At 39.9% G+C, this 17,954-nt stretch overlaps 1 protein-coding gene across 14 annotated transcripts in view; it reads right to left on the bottom strand.

The window, feature by feature from the left end:
- Nucleotides 1–17,954, bottom strand: part of PKIG (cAMP-dependent protein kinase inhibitor gamma) — an 89,071-nt gene that overhangs the window by 50,828 nt on the left and 20,289 nt on the right. For 3 of the 14 annotated variants that reach the window (XR_004179086.1, XR_004179079.1, XR_004179081.1), the window contains exons 2-3: nucleotides 12,810–12,870; nucleotides 268–369 (exon numbers count right to left, since the gene is read on the bottom strand). The exons of 8 other annotated variants lie outside the window; for them this stretch is intronic. The gene's annotated coding sequence lies outside the window, so the exon portion shown is untranslated. The remainder of the gene's footprint in view (nucleotides 1–267; nucleotides 370–12,809; nucleotides 12,871–17,954) is intronic. 3 more of the 14 variants (XR_004179082.1, XR_004179084.1, XR_004179080.1) reach the window with 2 other exon arrangements.

Genomic DNA, 17,954 nt, shown 5'->3' with positions numbered 1-17,954 from the left:
ACTGCACTCTAGCCTGGGCGACAGAGCAAGACTCTGTCTCAAAATCAATCAATCAATCAATCAATCACCTATGATTGCCCGAGGTAAAGTACATATTAAAGTCAGGCCTTTTTCAAACTCAGTGGCAGCTGCTATAAACCAATGAAGGGCATGAAGGATATAAAGACTATAAATGGGCTAACTGCACTAGAAAATGTAAAGAAAATTATAAGCCCATGTTCTAGGACTGTTATGGGACAGTTTCTGATGTCCAGTATCTGACATTACCTGTGCTGGTAAAGGCAGCAGTGGTTTTTCTCCAGAAGAGTCCCCCTTAGTGGGGCTGGCCATTTCTCATGGAAATATTGTCCGTGACTGCTTCACTTCCATCTGTGTAACATCCAAGCACCGATGTTAAACTACCTTTCTGCTTAAGCCAACTACAGTGAATATTGTTGTTTGCTACTAAGAATCCTGACCAATACATGCCCCCAATAACACTTCCATTATAGTTCCCAGCATAGTACATTATAACTACTTGTTATATTCTACCTCCCTTAGTAGATGGAAAATTTTGTATTTTATTCAACTCTATAGTCTGAACACTAGCAGAAGGCCTGACAAACAGAAGGCACTTAATGAGCATAAGCAGATATTAGAAAAAAACTCACTAACACACGAAAGCTATTGCTTTAGTTAGAATGGTGAAATAGGTAATTTTTAAATGATGCTTTAAAATAATTTCATAAGCGCCCACGTCAAAGTTGGTGTCATTCATTCAAGACCAAGTAGCATAGTAGTATTCACATCAAGGTCAAGATGTCCTAATGAAGAAAAAGAACTGCTGATTTTCTTTATTTCCATTAATGATTTTTACTGGTTGTTCAAAGGACTTATCTTAAACCAAACCTCAAAGGTCTGAGAGGTTTATACACATCTGGAACAATGACAGGAATGTGAAATCATGATCATGAAAGTCTGTTTCCTCCTATATTCACAGCCTACCTTATAATATAATAAATGAATGGAGAGTTATAGAAAGTTACAGAAAGACCACTGCCTGAGATGGACTTGGGATCAAACAAAAAAAATGAGAAAGGAAAGCCCTCCAAAACTGATCCTAGAAATCATGGCTAAAGCTGGGCACATGTGTAGTCCCAGCTACTCAAGAGGCTGAGGCAGGAGGCTTGAGCCCAGGAGCTCTGGTTCTGGCTGTGGAAAACATAGCAAGACCCCATCTCTAATAATAATAATAATAATAATAGCTAGAATAGAATTCACAATAACTCACACTATATCACAACTTAGAGAGAGCTTATACATAAAATGAAGCTGTGTCCTTTCATGACATCAGAAAAAAAAAACACTTTAAAACAGAACAAAAATGAGATCAAAATCATAACGTCATGAGGCCAGTGATACCACAGTAGCAGAAAGTCTCAGGAAATGAGAAGGAGTAGTGAAAAAGGATTCAGTTTAAAATCATTTTTCCCACCTGCTGTAGGGGAGAGGCAGCTTTGACTTCAGATGCTCATTCCAATTCCTTTGGGTGAAAAGAGAGTAATTCCTCACAATCCCATGATCCCCCTAAGAGATGATCAAGATACTTTACCAGAGCCCCCTTCTCCACAGTCAAAATTGATCTCTCCATCTGACTGAGAAAAGTGAGGTTAATAGTCTTATACCTCACCCCAAAAATAGCTCCTGGTGGATCCACAAATCTAAATGCAAAAATATGAAACCATATAAGCACTAGAAAAACAAATGGCACATTTTATGACCTCACAACGGAGAAGGTATTTCCAAATACTATGATATAAAATCCAGAAGTCATTGAAAGAAATATTAATAAATGTGACAATGTATAAAAATATTCTGCATGGCAAAAAGCATGATGAGCAAAATAAAAATCAAACGTCGAACTAGAAGAAATTATATTTCCTATCAATATAAATAGCTTATTTCCTTAACCCACAAAGAAATTTTCGAAACTGGTAAGACAGACGGCCAGGTGCAGTGGCTCATGCCTGTAATCCCAGCACTTTGGGAGGCTGAAGTGGAAGTATTACGTGAGCCCAGGAGTTTTAGACCAGCCTGGGCAACACAGTAAGACCTCGTCTCTACAAAAAAATACAAAAATTAGTGAGGTGTAGTGTCATGTGCCCATAGTCACAGCCACTCAGGAGGCTGAGGTAGGAGGATTGCTTGAGTCCAGGAGGCTGAGGCTACAATGAGCTATGATTATGCCACTGTACTCCAGCCTAGGCAACAGAGCAAGATCCTGTCTCAAAAAAAAAAAAAAAGAAAAAAGAAAGAAAGAAAAAAGAAAAAGAAGAAATTGACATGACAAAAATCAACAAGCCAAGGGCTCGATTCCAAGCCCTCCTCTGAGTCTTCCCAGCTGGGTGCCTAGACAGAAACAGAAACAAGCTATGCTTGTTGTGCCCAGTCCAAACTTCTGACCCACAGAATCCCTGGAAAAAAAAATCAGTTGTTCTAAGCCACAAAACTTTGGTAGTTTGTTATACTACAATAACAAGTAAAATATTGGATTGTGCTTTGCTAATATATAGTTGGGAATTTTTCATAGTAAAATGTAGAAATTTTCCTGAGTAAAAGGGCTTGTGATTTTTCCTTTCTCATAATGTCACTGTCAGGTTTTTTGTTTTGCTAATCTCTTTCTATTCTCAGGAAGCATTTGTGTAATATTAACTCTTTCTCTTAAGTGCTTGGTATACTCCTAGTGACGGGCTAGTTTTCTTTAAGGGCAGAGTTTAACTGCTGATTCCATTTTTTTTGTTTTTTGAAATGGAGTCTCACTCTTTCAATCAGACTGGAGTGCAATGGTACGATCTCCACTCACTGCAACCTCCGCCTCCCGGGTTCAAGCGATTCTCCTGCTTCAGTCTCCCAAGCAGCTGAGACTATCTATAGACATGGGCCACCATGCCTAGCTAATTTTTGTATTTTTAGTAGAGACGGGGTTTCGCCATGTTGGCCAGACTGGTCTCGAACTTTTGACCTCAGGTGATCCTCCCGCCTTGGCCTCCCAAAGTGCTGGGATTACAGGCCTGAGCCACCACGCTGAGATGGCTCCAATTTTTTTTTTTTTGAAATGGAGTCTTGCTCTGTCACCCAGGTTGGAGTGTAGTGGCGCGATCTCGGCTCGCTGCAAGCTCCGCCTCCCAGGTTCACCCCATTCTCCTGCCTCAGCCTCCAGAGCAGCTGGGACTACAGGCACCCACCACCACGCCCGGGTAATTTTTTGTATTTTTAGTAGAGACGGGGTTTCACCGTGTTAGCCAGGATGGTCTCGATCTCCTGATCTCGTGATCCACCCACCTCAGCCTCCCAAAGTGCTGGGATTACAGGTGTGAGCCACCGTGCCTGGCCTCCGTTTTTACTAATAGTTATATTACTGATACATTTATCCATTCACCTAAATTTTCAAAATTTTGGTTTAAAATTATGCATAGTGACCAGGCACGGAGGCTCACACCTGTAATCCCAGCACTTTGGGGGATCAAGGCACGTGGATCACCTGAGGTCAGGAGTTCGAGACCAGCCTGGCCAACATGGTGAAACCTCGTCTCTACTAAAAATACAAAAAATTAGCTGGGCATGGTGGTGCGTGCCTGTAATCCCAGGTACTAGGGGGGCTGAGGTAGGAGGATCCCTTGAACCTGGGAGGCAGAGGTCACAGTGAGCTGAGATCGTGCCACTGCACTCCAGCATGGGCAACGGAACAGAGTGAGACTCCATCTCAAAAAAAATTAAAAAAATATTTATAGTATCATTATTTTGTTAATGAGTATACAATCTCCCTTTTTCACTCTTTTTTTTTTTAAGCACTTTTTTTCTTTTTTTTTTTTGAGACAGGGTCTCACTGTGTCCCCTAGGCTGAAGTACAGTGGCATGATCTAGGCTCACTGCAGCCTCCCCGCTCCAGGGCTCAAGCCATCCTCCTACCTCAGCATCCTGAGTGGCTGGGACTACAGGAGCACACCACCACACCTGGCTAATTTTTGTAGAGATGGCATTTGGCCATGTTGCCCAGGCTGGTCTCAAACTCCAAAGCTCAAGTGATTTGCCCGCCTCAGCTCCCCAAAGTACTGGGGTTAAAGACTGTGCCCAGTCCCCTCTTTTTAATTCTTGATTTTGGTTATTTGTGCTCCTTTCTTTATTCCTGTCTTCCTTTTCTTGATCAACCTAATCAGAGTATTATCATTTTTATTAATCTTTTCTAAGAAACATACTTTGGTTTCATTGATTTTCCCTACTATACATTTGCTTTATACTTTATTAACTTCTACTCTTTTCATTCTTTCTTTCTATTTATTTTATTTGTTTTAGAGACAGGGTAGGAAGGGTCTCACTATGTTGCCCAGGCTGGCCTCCAACTCAAGCAATCTTCCCACTGCAGCCTTCCAAGCAGCTTGGACTATAGGCATGCACCACCATGCCTAGCTTCTCTTTATCTTCTTTAGAATTATTTTGCTGTGTTTTCTCTGACTTACAAAATGTGGTCTGACTTACAAGATGGATGCTTGCTCAGTTTTTAGCTTTTCTTCAAGGCCATATACTTTTGAATCTGCAAATTCATCTTTCTGCAGTTCTAGAAAATGATCAGCAATTATCTCTTCAAATATTGCTTCTGCACCATTCTTGTTCCACTCATTTTGAAATTCCAATTAAATGTACATTAAAGCTGGGTGCAGTCCCACCTACATACTTGAGGTGGGAGGATCACTTGAGGCCAGGAGTTTGAGGCCACAGTGTGCCATGATCTCACCTGGGAATAGCCACTGCACTCCAGCCTGGGCAATGCAGCAAGAAAAAACTTGAAAAAAAAAAAAACAAAACTTTTAAAAATGTATATTAGAACTTGTCACTGGGTCTTTTTAATTCTCTAACCATCTTCTCTATATTTTACATTTTTAAAATCTCTTGACAGTTTATTCTGGAGAATTTTCTTCTATTCTATCTTCTAGTCCACTATTTCTCTCTTGCTAGGTAATCTGCTTTAAATTCATCCACTGCATTATTGTTTTTGATTATTGTATGTTTTGGTTCTAGAACGTCTATTTGGGTTTTTTCAAATCTGTTGTCACTTTTGTTTTTTTTTTTTTTTTGATACGGAGTCTCGTTCTGTCACCCAAGCTGGAGTGCAGTGGCGCAATCTTGGCTCACTGCAAGCTGCGCCTCCCGGGTTCACGCCATTCTCCTGCCTAGCCTCCTGAGTAGCTGGGACTACAGGCACCCGCCACCATGCCCAGCTAATTTTTTTGAATTTTTAGTAAAGACGGGATTTCACTGTGTTAGCCAGGATGGTCTCGATCTCCTGACCTCATGATCCATCTGCCTCAGCCTCCCAAAGTGCTGGGATTACAGGTGTGAGCCACCACGCCTGGCCTGCTGTCACTTTTGACAGTGTCTACTTACTGACTTTTTTTGTTTTTTGAGACAGAGTCTCGCTCTGTCACCCAGGCTGGAGTGCACTGGCACAATCTCAGCTCACTGCAAGCTCTGCCTCCTGGGTTCAAGCAATTCTCCTGCCTCAGCCTCCCAAGTAGCTGAGATTACAGGCGCCCGCCACCACACCCAACTAATTTTTTGTATTTTTAGTAGAGATGGGTTTTCACTATGTTGGTCAGGCTGGTCTTGAACTCCTGACCTGGTGATCTGCCTGCCTCGGCCTCCCAAAGTGCTAGGATTACAGGTGTGAGCCACCGTGCCTGGCCTATTGTGACGTTATTATCTTGGCTTCTATTTCTTTTTGAATAGTAAATAGTGTTTTATATTCTGCATCTGAAATTCCAACATCTCATGGCTTTGACAGTTTTGTTGTATATGGCTTTTGCTAATTCTTTTCATGGTATCTTATTTCCTTGTGAACCTGGTTTTAATCCTATGTGCTAGTCATTACATAAAAAGTTATTTAGAGGACTATTTTGATGTTCAGGATGATAACATCTTCCTCGACAGAAAATTTTCACTTGCTTCTGCCAGCTGCCTGATGGCACTATTACTTGAGAACCATAATGATGAAAGATCTCGGTCTACGTTCCCTAGACCTAGAAGCTGGGTGGCAAGGCTATGTGAGGGCTGGCTTAGTTCAAGTTCCCTCTTATGCCCTTAGGGGTTCCATTCAAACTAGAAAAGTGGTTTATCTGATTCCCCGTCCTTGACGGACAACAAGCTAAGAATTCTGTCCTCATATGTGAAGCCACCAATGATACAGCTTAACCTTAAAAAATGCTTTCTCGGGATCAGCAAATGCTTTCAGAACAAAAATGGCTTTGGTGGCTATGCTTACCTGATAAATATTGAAACTCTAAACCTCAGTAACTTGGACTTCCTTTTTCACCTGGTGTGACACTTTGTGGCTGTTGCTGAATACATGGCCATAAATAACTTTGTATCTTGTAAGTTAAAAGTCAGTTCACTTTGTAGATGGGAGTGTAAACCAGTGAAAACTTCTAAGGACGAATTACAATATACATCACAATTGTATTTATTTATTTATTTAGAGACAAGCTCTGGCTCTGTCGCCTAGGCTCGTGTGCAGTGGCACGATCTCTGCAACCTCTGCCTACCCAGCTCAAACCATTCTCCTTCCTCAGCCTCTTGAGTAGCTAGAACTACAGGCGTGCAATACCACACCCAGCTAATTTTCTTTTTTCTTTTTATTTATTTTGTATTTGTTTTCATATTTTCTTCTTGGGGTTTTGCCCATGAAAAAAATGTTGCCCCGGCTGATGTTGAACTCGTGAGCTCAAGCGATCTGCCCATCTCAGCCTCTCAGTTTTGGAATTACAGGCATAAGCCACCACACCCGGCACTACATCAAAATGTTAAATATATATACTCTCTGATCCAGCGCAGTCTTCTTGAAATTAATCTCACAGATATACTTACAAAAATGCACAAAGACACACATAAATAATTTTCTTTGCAGCAGTGGTTTTTGCTAGTAAAAACTGAATATGACAACCTGAATATTCACCAAGAAGTGGCTAGTTATTAATACATAAATTATCGCATGTTTATACAACAGAATACCAATGTAATGCAAATGTATCATTTTTTAAGTTTTCCAACATCCAGTCACTTCTTTCTATTTGGGGTACTTCCCCATTGTGCATAGTCTCAATGGGACTCTGAACCTTAAGAAGTAACACTATAACAAAGGAACAGTTGGAATTTATTCCTGACAGTGTCCAAGGACAGTGATGGCAACACACTGGCCTGGGTGCTTCAGCTAAAACAGGATGATGATTCCCTGGCCTGCCTTGGTTCTGACAATTTGGAAGCCTTGTCTGACACTCCTTCAGTACATTCCCTGCTTCTGTTACTCAAAGCCAAAAGGTTTGTGATACAACCATGAAGTCATTCAAAAGAATAAAATGTATCTATGTGAACAGTAGTAGTAGAATATTTTGTATAATATGATCCCATTTATAGAATTTTTAAGCAACCAATAGATTTTATATTTGTTTGGACATGCATAATTTCTGGAAGAATTATCCAGGAAATTGTTAAGAATGGTTTACTTCTATGAAATGAGAATGGAGATTTGAAGGAAAGGGGAGAAGAAATCTTACTTAAATATTCTTTACCTTTTAAAAACTTTATTTTTTAAAAGTTTATTTTAAGAAGAAAAACAGGCAGATGAGATGGACTGCTTTCAAGCTGAGATAAACTGAAATTTTTAGGTGCTTATACATACTGAGGGCCATTCAAAGCCAAAGCCCCCTGTCATTCTTTAGGTGATAAGTGATAAGGAATGACATGTGCAAAGAAGAGTTTAGGCATAACTTCAGCAGAAAGAGCTTTATTAGCTGGGCACAGTGGCGCGCATTTATAGTCCCAACTACTTGGGAGACTGAGGCAGGAGGATCACTTGAGCCCTGGAGGTAGAGGCTGCAGTGAGCTGTCATCATGCCACTGCACTCCAGCCTGGGCAACAGAGCAAGACCCTGTAAGAAAGAAAGAAAGAAAATGAAAAGAAAAGAAGGAAGGAAGGGAGAAAGAAAATGAAAAGAAAAGAAGGAAGGAAGGGAAAGAGGGGAAGAAAGAAAGAGAAGAGACAGAAAAGGAGAAAGAAAGAGAAAGGAAGGAAGGAAGGAAGGAAGGAAGGAAGGAAGGAAGGAAGGAAGGAAGGAAGGAAGGAAGGAAGGAAGGGAGGGAGGGAGGGAGGGAGGGAGGGAGGGAGGGAGAAATGTGAGGTTGGACTGGAGTGCTGGCAGTATGAATGGAATAGAAGGGAATAGTCCAAAAGATAAGATGATTTTCTATCTCTTACAATTATTTGTTACCCAAATACTTACTATTTTAGAGTGTCAAGCACAGGACAAAAGATATCTGAACTTTACCAAAATCAACCAAACAATCGATCAATCATATAGTCCACTTATCAAGTCTCAGTTCTCCTACCCATAAAATGGAGAGAATAAAATGCCGAACTCATAGGATTATTATAAGGGTAAAAGAAAGCTATGTATATAAAACATATGAAGTCTTCCATAAATGTTAACTACTAGTACTACTAATATTACTATTACTACCACAATGATGAGGATAATTTAAAAAGCAACCTCTCCGTGTATTAGAATAGGACTCAAGTATATCTAAATAGCCTAACTTTCAGTAACACATTTACAGTATGGAAAGGGATGGCATAGAGTACATATTCATTGTCCTTTTTAAAAATATTATAGTCATTTAAAGACAGAAAGTTTTATTTCTAATGACTAGTGATTTTATAGGGGTAATCTTACAGAAAGCTAGTCAACTTTGGAGAAACAGTGAGGTTCCTAGCCCCTCTGCTATGTAAAGGCTGCCTCCTGAGTTCCCAGACATGGAAAAGCTTTAAGAATCCCAAAGGGCACCAAGTCTCATCTTTGTACCACATACTCCACCATAGATTTTTTTCTTTTTTTCTTTTTCTTTTTTTTTTTTTTGAGACGGAGTCTTGCTGTGTTGCCCAGGCTGGAACGCAGTGGCGTTATCTCCACTCACTGTAAGCTCCGCCTCCCAGGTTCACGCCATTCTTCTGCCTCAGCCTCCGGAGCAGCAGGGACTACAGGCGCCCGTCACCATGCCCGGCTACCTGCCTCGGCCTCCCAAAGTGCTAGGATTACAGGTGTGAGCCACCTTTTTTTGACGAGTCTCGCTCTGTCACCCAGCTGGAGTGCAGTGGCGCGATCTCGGCTCACCGCAACCTCTGCCTCCCAGGTTCACGCGATTCTCCTGCGGCAGCCACCCTAGTAGCTGGGACGACGGGCGCTCGCCACCACACCAGTTAATTTTCGTATTTTTAGTGGACACAAGGTTCCACCATGTTGGCCAGGCTGGTCTCCAACTCTTGGCCTTGTCAAGTGATCCACCTTCCTTGGCCTCCTGAAGTGCTGGGATTAAAGGGGTGAGCTACCGCGCCCAGCCTAACACAGTTCTTAGAGACCAAGGAATAAGGGTATAATTTTTTTTAAACATTTACTGTTCAGGAAAGGCTAAAAAATAGTACAAAGAAATGAAAAGTCCCTCTCATTAAGTATAGATTACTCTAAATACACTGAAAATCCCAGTAAAATCATTTATTTATAAATGACCTTAACAGAGTAGATAGATTCACGGCCCCCTTTTAATTTTAATGAAGTACTCATATTGCAAGATGCATAAAACCCCCAGCAGTTTATTTTGAAACTGCAAACAATCCTGGAAGGCTTGAATAATGAGCTTGACAAACTGGAGACTTTTATTCCACTACCATAAAAATAATGAGTGGGGCCTTTTGAAAAGCATGGCATATTCCAAAGGCTTAGAAGAAAAAAAATCATATGAAGGAGACTTAAACCTATATATCTGGTATGATTTTTACACACCAATTTGAGAAGACTAATAAAGCCAACAAATACCTATCAACTCTCTACTCTGCCATAAATAAAAAAGAAAAAAGAAATGTTTCAATTGGAATCCATATTTAGTACAGATCTTCACTAACTTACTATTATTTGCCGGGCGTGGTGGCTCATGCCTGCAATCCCAGCACTTTGGGAAGCCAAGGGGGGGGCAGATCACCTGAGGTCAGGAGTTCGAGACCAGCGTGGCCAACATGGTGAAACCCTGTCTCTACCAACAATACAAAAATTAGCTGGGCATGGTGGCGCACACCTGTAATCCCAGCTACTCGGAAGGCTGAGACTGGAGAATCGCTTGAACCCAGGAGGCACGGGTTGCAGTGAGCCGAGATCGCACCACTGCACTCCAGCGTGGGTGACAGAACCAGACTCCATCTCAAAAACAAACAAACAAACAAACAAAAACCTTACTACTAATATTAGCCAAAAGACACATTATGGCTAATAATTAAGTTTTGGTTCTAACATATGTGAGATAATGCGATATATAAGCCAAACACACTTTTTTTAAGCTCAGAGATTCAGCTAAATGAGAACAGAAAATAAAAAGATTATTTTAGGTTAAATGATTTAGTTGCTTATAGTAATAAAGCAGCAATAAACTTTAAATTAGGTCTCTAGGCTGGGTGTGGTGGCTCACGCCTGTAATCCCAGCACTGTGGGAGGCCAAGGCAGGTGAATCGTGAGGTCAGGAGATCGAGACCATCCTGGCTAACATGGTGAAACCCCATCTCTACAAAAAATACAAAAATTACCCTGGCGTGGTGGCACACACCTGTAGTCCCAGCTACTCAGGAGGCTGAGGCAGAAGAGTCGCTTGAACCTGGGAGGCGGAGGTTGCAATGAGCTGAGATCGTGCCATTGCACTCCAGTCTGGGTGACAGAGCAAGACTCCGTCTCAAAATAAAATAAAGTAAAATAAATAAATGAGGTCTCTAATATTCCTCCCAACTCTTAGGTTTTATGACCTTATCACACAAGTATTTTCTTACTAAAAAACATGAGGTTCCCTAGCAAGCAGACACACACACACAAAATATATATACATGGAACAATAAAATAATCTATACACATATACACACACAAAATGAGTGGGAGTACTAAGATGAAAGAAATATTTTCAGAGTATGAACAGGATGCTTTTCAGATGAAATCCTCAAGTATCAACAAAGAACTGTGGGTGAGCTTAAATCATGTGGGCCTAAACTACTCTGTAACTTATCTAAAACCAACATGATGGTATCTCTGAATTTAGACGCAGAGAGATACATGGTAGTCTGGATACTTAGGAGGATTTAGTTTAAAGCCAATGTGTACAAGAATATTTATAAACTTACATAAAACCTATAGAGTCTGGCAAGCTTTGGAGAGACAAACAAACAATTCTGGTCAGAAATGAACTTCCTGTAAATAGATTTCAGTGTTTTGACAGTAAACTGTTAAGCACTATTCCTTATAGTTTTTGTAAAAGGAATAAAAGGAAGGTAGAGAATACACAGATCGCTCAATACAGTTTCATGTTTGTTTACTTGTTTGTTTTCAATTGAAATTAAAACATTTCTTAATTTCTAATACTGAGGATAATTCTATTGATAGTATCTTTTCTTTTTTCTTTAAGCATAACAACATAAACAAAAATAAAAATGACAACATCAAAAAAATAGCACAGTAACATGTTAAATGATTTCTGGCAGTCTGTCAAAAATACAGATATTAAAATAGGACACTTAAATGATATTAAGCTTCAATAAATCCGTAAAACCCAAAACCATAACAATTTTTAATACCCTACTCTCAGAAAAGAAAAAATGTCACGTTACTGAAGAACAAAAATCAATCAATAAGGTGATGATTTGCCTGTATCTTATCAATTGAGTTGGGGAAAATCCTGTCTCTGTGGCTGCCCCCATGCTCCCTGCCCTTTTCAGAAGACTTTCTTCAAACTGCAGGCAGCCTCAAAGTCTTTCCAGAAAATCTTTGAAAAAACACAGTCTGTTGCCTTCTGCATAGACACTTTGGATCTTACAAAGCACTTAGAGGTTTGTCCTCTGCTAAAAACAAGTTAGGAGGACCAAGAATCTGTTTTTTTCCCCCAAGCTGGAAGCTCCTGCCCACCAGCAAATTACTGCCTATTCCAGCCCTGTCCCCACTGGTACTTGCTACCCCCTCACCCCCTCACCCTTGTCCCAGTTCTTAGCTAGCAATTAGCATCAAGTCTGGGCCCTGCTCAAAACCCCATCCTTCCCCTTGCTCTCAATATCAAGTTAAAATGATATTCAAAATGGGGTGTTGGTTACATAGGTGTATGCATTTGTCATGAGCATTTCACCATATGCAAAATTTATTTGGATTAAAAATTTTTTTAGGCCGTGAGCAGTGGCTCACACCTATAATCCTAGCAGTTTGGGAGGCTGAGGTGGGTGGATCACTTGAGGCCAGGAGTTAGAGACCAGCCTGACCAACATGGTGAAACCCCGTCTCTATTAAAAATACAAAAAAAATTAGCCAGGCCTGGTGGTGTGTGCCTGTAATCCCAGGTACTGGGGAGGCTGAGGCATGAGAATTGCTTGAGCCTGCGAGGCAGAAGTTGCAGTGAACTGAGATTGAGATCGTATCACAGCACTCCAGCCTGGGTGACAGAGCAAGATTCTGTCTCAAAAAAAAAAAAAAAAATTTTTTTTTTTAAATTAATAAACTGGTCTACAATGCTCTGCTGGCCCTGTTAGCTTCTCTGAATTTATTTTGTGCCAAACTTCCCTCTCACTGTCCTTCGGTCACTTTTTTCAGCTTCTCCAAGGGCAAGTTCTTCTCTCGACCCTGAGACTCATAGCTCATTTCAGCATGTAAAACTCTTCAGCCAATCCCACACTCCCTTAACTAACCCCTTTCTCCTAGTTAATGCCTACTCACCCCACCAGGCTCAGCTTGGGTGCCTCTTCTTCCTCCTAGGAGCCTTCCTTCCTCCCTTCACCTGTGTGCACAAGAACACGCTCACGTATGCAGGCCAAGGCATCTCTATGCTCCCTTAGCATTTATTATAAACGAGCATTAGAGTATAAGGTCCATGACAGCAGGCACTATGTTTTTATTAGTCACTGTCATAACCCTAGTAGCAGGTATATCACAGATGATCAGTAAATATTCATTTAATGAATGTCAAATGAAGGCATAAAGATGTCAGGCATTCTGATCTATAAACCTTCACCATTTTGCTGATCTAATGTGCTGTCGGGACTCTCTGTCATCTGAAATCCATCTGTGAAGATATCACAGCTCTGACTCTAATTCTACTTGGGTTTCCTATCTCAGAACATTCCTATCTCAGGAAATTTTCCAGGTTCAACTTAACGCAACAATTTTCAAAGAGCAAAATGTGTTTACTCTTAACATGTACACTTCAGGCACTTGTCTAACCTCTCAACCAACAGAAGTGGTTTGTCTAGACAAGGATTTATGTGAGATATTCGCTACATGGCGTTGGTCACATTGGCACTCCAAGGCAGCATAAACTTTAGCCTTTCCTGGGGTGGAATTAATGACGTGACACCTTCAAGCTTTCAGCTTTGGAAAATAAAAAAAAAGTAAGTCAACTGATTCCCTAAAAATTCTCTCTCTTGCAAGGTTGTTATGAGGCGGTGGGAAGAAAAATGAGAAAGATGAGTCAGTGTGAGTCAGTGTTAAGAAAAAAGCTCTGCTTCTGGTAAATAGTTTGCTCTTTTACTGACAGGACTAGGATTACCCGACTCCCACTTCTAAAAATACACAAATAACAGGTGGTATACATTATATAAGTGGTTCCAAAACACAGACTCAGATCATTGATTCTAAAAAGGGAACAGTTAATCAGCAATGAGCCAGACCTTCCCCAGAGCCTGCTTCTTGGAGAAGCCCCCAGACTAAGTAAGCATTTCCCTAAAGACAATTAAGATCCTAAATGCTTCCACAGCTCACTCAAGTGACCTAAAGGAATGACCGAGCCACCCTTACAATAACAAGCACTTCATGAGCACCTACTACGTGCCAATAACTCTGCTAGGCTTCATACAATTCATCTTTAAACTTTACAACAATCCTGTAAGATGGTTGTTATTATCCATGTCTTATAGATAAGGAACCTGGAGCACAGGAGTTGGGTTAGATTTATACAGAGCTGCATAGCGGCAGCACCAGATTTGATTCGGAAGTGCCTGCTTGTTTCCTTTCATTCCAAACTGAATTCAGAAATACGTATGAATCACCCTGAGTAAGGCAATGCATCAGGTACTGCAGGGGATACAAGGCTAGAAAAGGCCACTCCAATTATCAGGAAAGTAAAATACGAAGTAAATGAGACTATCAAGGAGAGCTTCATTTCTCTATTTCCAAGATCCCAAATAAGGCCCGCCACATAGAGGTTGTCCATGAAACTACTACTGAAACAAATGTGGAAGAAAAGGGAAACACGCAATCGAACGTAACACAGGCAGTCTGTGGTTAGTGTCACAAGACAGAATGTGCTGTGATGATTTAGACTCTATCTTGATGGATGGCTTTGAGAAATATGCATGAACAACATGGCATTTGAGATAAGTCTGACAAACAGACTGACAGGCAACAGAGAAAAGTAAAGAGATCAATGGAGTATGTGGGGGGTTTAACAGCTGAGACAAATCGTTTGGTACCTCTAGCAGCACAGGGAGAAATAAAGCTAGAAGAAACAGATTCTACACTGTGTTGGCCCTGAGTCTGCTTCAAGTCCCTTTTTATATAGAAAAGCGTAGCAATTATGATTATTTCCTAGCCGATTCAAATACATGGGGAGACACTCTTAATGGTTAAATAAATAAAAATCTGCTGTATAACCTTTTGTGGAACAAAGTGATGGTGGCAGAATATAACGGAATAAATGAATGTTTGTTTACAAATCTAGAACATATGCGGTTGTAAAACTAAAGGAGCATTACAGGTAAGTTCTACCACCTTTATTACCACAACTCTGCACCATGATGATAAGGGTTCTGTGACAGCACATTTTATTTTAATTTAACCTATAGCTCCTTCAGCAGAGGATCAGTCAAGTCAATGACACTCAACAGGCACAGTTGGCTAGAGGACTTTCCGGAAACAGAGGGGATGGGAGGCGTTTTTTGGTTGACATAACAGTTGATTGTCTCCTCACTCAAAGGGGCATTTAGTAGGTAGAGACCAAGATGTTAAACATCCAGCAAATTGTGGGGCTGTCTTATAGAAACAAAAATTGTCCCTTTACTCTGCTTGACTTTTAAATACCAAGATATTCATGTAAAGCTTTTTATAGTTATCTGAACCTAGAACTCTACTCCTTTTTGTCTGTAACAAAGTACTTTTGCATGATTTCAGAGGCAATGTATTTTCCAAGAATGCATTTACCAAGTAAAAGGAAAATGATGCTTTGTTTTGTATTTAAGGAGTGAATTCTCATGTCCATGATATATTTTCAGATAGTTCAGCAAAAAATGGAAATACACACACACATGCAGCTAAACTATATGCAGCAAAATGTTAACAACTGTTTGGGCTAGGTTTTTGGTACAGGTGCTTATGGTACTCTTTTCCGCATTTGAAATTTTTCATAATAAAAAGCTGGAGGGGAATCCATCTGGCCCTCATTAAGTGAGAGGTCATAATAGAGGTTAAGACCACTGACTCTAGAGCTCTGGGACCTCAGGCAGGTTACTTTCCCTCTCTCTGCCTCAGTTCCTCCATCTGTAACATAAGGATAATAATAGTGCCTATCTCATGGAGCAGTTGTAAGGATTAGATGACTTAAAAAAAAACGAAAGTTGTGGCTAGGCACGGTGGCCAAAGCTTTAGCAGAAAAACGCCTGGGAAAGCTTCACCAGAGTCCTCGTCCACCATGACAACACTCCTCCTGCTCATTCCTCTTATCAAACAAGGGCAATTTTTGCGAGATTTCAATGGGAAATCATTGTGCACAGAAATCATTACACATCCACCTTACAGTTCTGATTTGGCTCTTTCTGACTTATTTTTGTTTCCTAATCTTAAGAAATCTTTACAGGGAACCTTTTTTTTTCAGTTAATAATGTAAAAAAGACTGCATTAATATGGCTAAATTTCCAGAACCCTCAGTTCTTTAGGGACGGGCTAAATGGCCGGTATCATCACTACAAAATCGCATTGAACTTGATGGAGCTTATATTGAGAAATAAAGTTTATCTTTTTCATTTTTATCTTTTAATTCAATTTTTCCATGAATTTTTTTGAAGTCCCCTTTTATGTACCTAACAATGCTTGTGTGAGAATTAAATGAGCGAATATATATAAACACACAGCACAATGGTAAGCACATATTGGATGCTTACTACATATTTAAATGAAAGAATAAAACTGGTCCTGAAGATTCAATATATAAAAAACTAAGGTATACCTCAGGTACTAGATAAAATTCCCCCAGTTCCTTCAGAAGTTAAAATTAGTTCCAAATTCCATTTTTAAACGATTAACAAGGAAGATCAGAGATTATATTTAGACCTCTTCCTAACTCCCTTTTCACTGAAAGAGATACAGTATTATCAAAGAAAAATAAACAATTCCTATAATTACAAAAATCCAAAACTTTTTCTGTTACTTTCTCAAATGGAAGTTTGTTTTTTTTTGAGACAAGGTCTCACACTGTTACCCAGGCTAGGGTGCAGTGGGGCAAACACAGCTCACTGCAGCTTCTACCTCCTGGGCTCAAGCAGTCTTCCCACCTCAGCCTCCCAAGTAGCTGAGACTAAAGCATGGGATACCATGTCAGTTATTTTTTTCTATTTTTCATAGAGATGGGGTCTTACTTTGTTGCCTGGGCTGGTCTTGAACTCCTGGGCTCAAGTGATCCTCCCACCTTGGCCTCCCAAAGTGCTGAGATTATAGGTGTGAGCTATAGCGTCAAGCCTTAAATGGAAGTTTAAATTAGAAGTAACACATCTTCTAGTACAACACTGGCTGGATGACTACTGGAGATGATTTGTGCGGGAGCTTTTGAAAAGAAATATCAACAAAGTATACCGAAATCTCCAGAAAAATAATCCAGAAAAAAAGACTGTGTAATAAAACATTTATACAGAACAGTATGTGGGGAAAAAAACGAACAGTTCATATGTCACTGGGACCAAATGACAGCTTCAGGATATTGCTCATTTTGAGATAAAACTGTATCTTGTACACGTTTTTTGTTATTTGGGCATAGAGTGGGGGTTTGGTTTGTTTGCATAAGTAAGTCTGCAAAAGTACAAGATACTATAAATCACAAATACTACGAATACCAAAAGTTTAGTATCTGAAAAAGCAAAAATCAAACTTTTAAAAAGTCAAATCTAAAACGCAAGTGGTAGTTTTAAAAGTTTTAAAACTTCCTGAGAATTTAAGTCTACAGCATTGACTTTCTGACCTGGGTTTATGTAACTCTTATACCCAGGGGATGTGACAGCTGATTGTCGTGTCCAAACAAACAGTGCAGAAAATGATTAAAACCATCAGGGATATTTCATTTCTATTCCCACAGTATCTAATTCTTATCTCAGACAGATGTGTGTGTGTGTGTGTGTGTGTGTGTGTGTAGGGGGGGGGGGGTTGGATGAATGTTCTACATAATTAGAATTCTTTATAGTACTAAGGAGAAGGCAAAGTGTTTTAAAGTCTTAAAACTGATTTTCTAGAGAAATTCTGGCTTTCGGAAAGTAGCTAAGTACCTGTGGATGACTGAGCTATCTTTAATTAGGAGTTGAGCAAATTGTTATAAGCAAAATCTAGACAAATAAAGATACTGTTTATATTTCAAAGACAGGGAAACAGACTGCTACAAAACTTTTCCAACACAAATCCCCAGCAAATAGTTTTCCTTAGGAAAACTATTTTTATCACTTTATCAACTTGGTTGATAAGTATTTCATTTTCATGCATATATGGACAAGCTATATAAAGTAAAATTATTTTCATTATTTAAAAAACATTTTGCAAATGGAAACAAAGCTTAGTGTGCTGTAATGTTTATTTGCTAGGCTGACAAATGACTCTGCCACGAATATTATG

The sequence above is a fragment of the Papio anubis genome, chromosome 16 (genome assembly GCF_008728515.1).
Source record: "Papio anubis isolate 15944 chromosome 16, Panubis1.0, whole genome shotgun sequence".
Classification (NCBI taxonomy): domain Eukaryota; kingdom Metazoa; phylum Chordata; class Mammalia; order Primates; family Cercopithecidae; genus Papio; species Papio anubis.
This window is presented reverse-complemented; position numbering and strand designations above follow the sequence as displayed.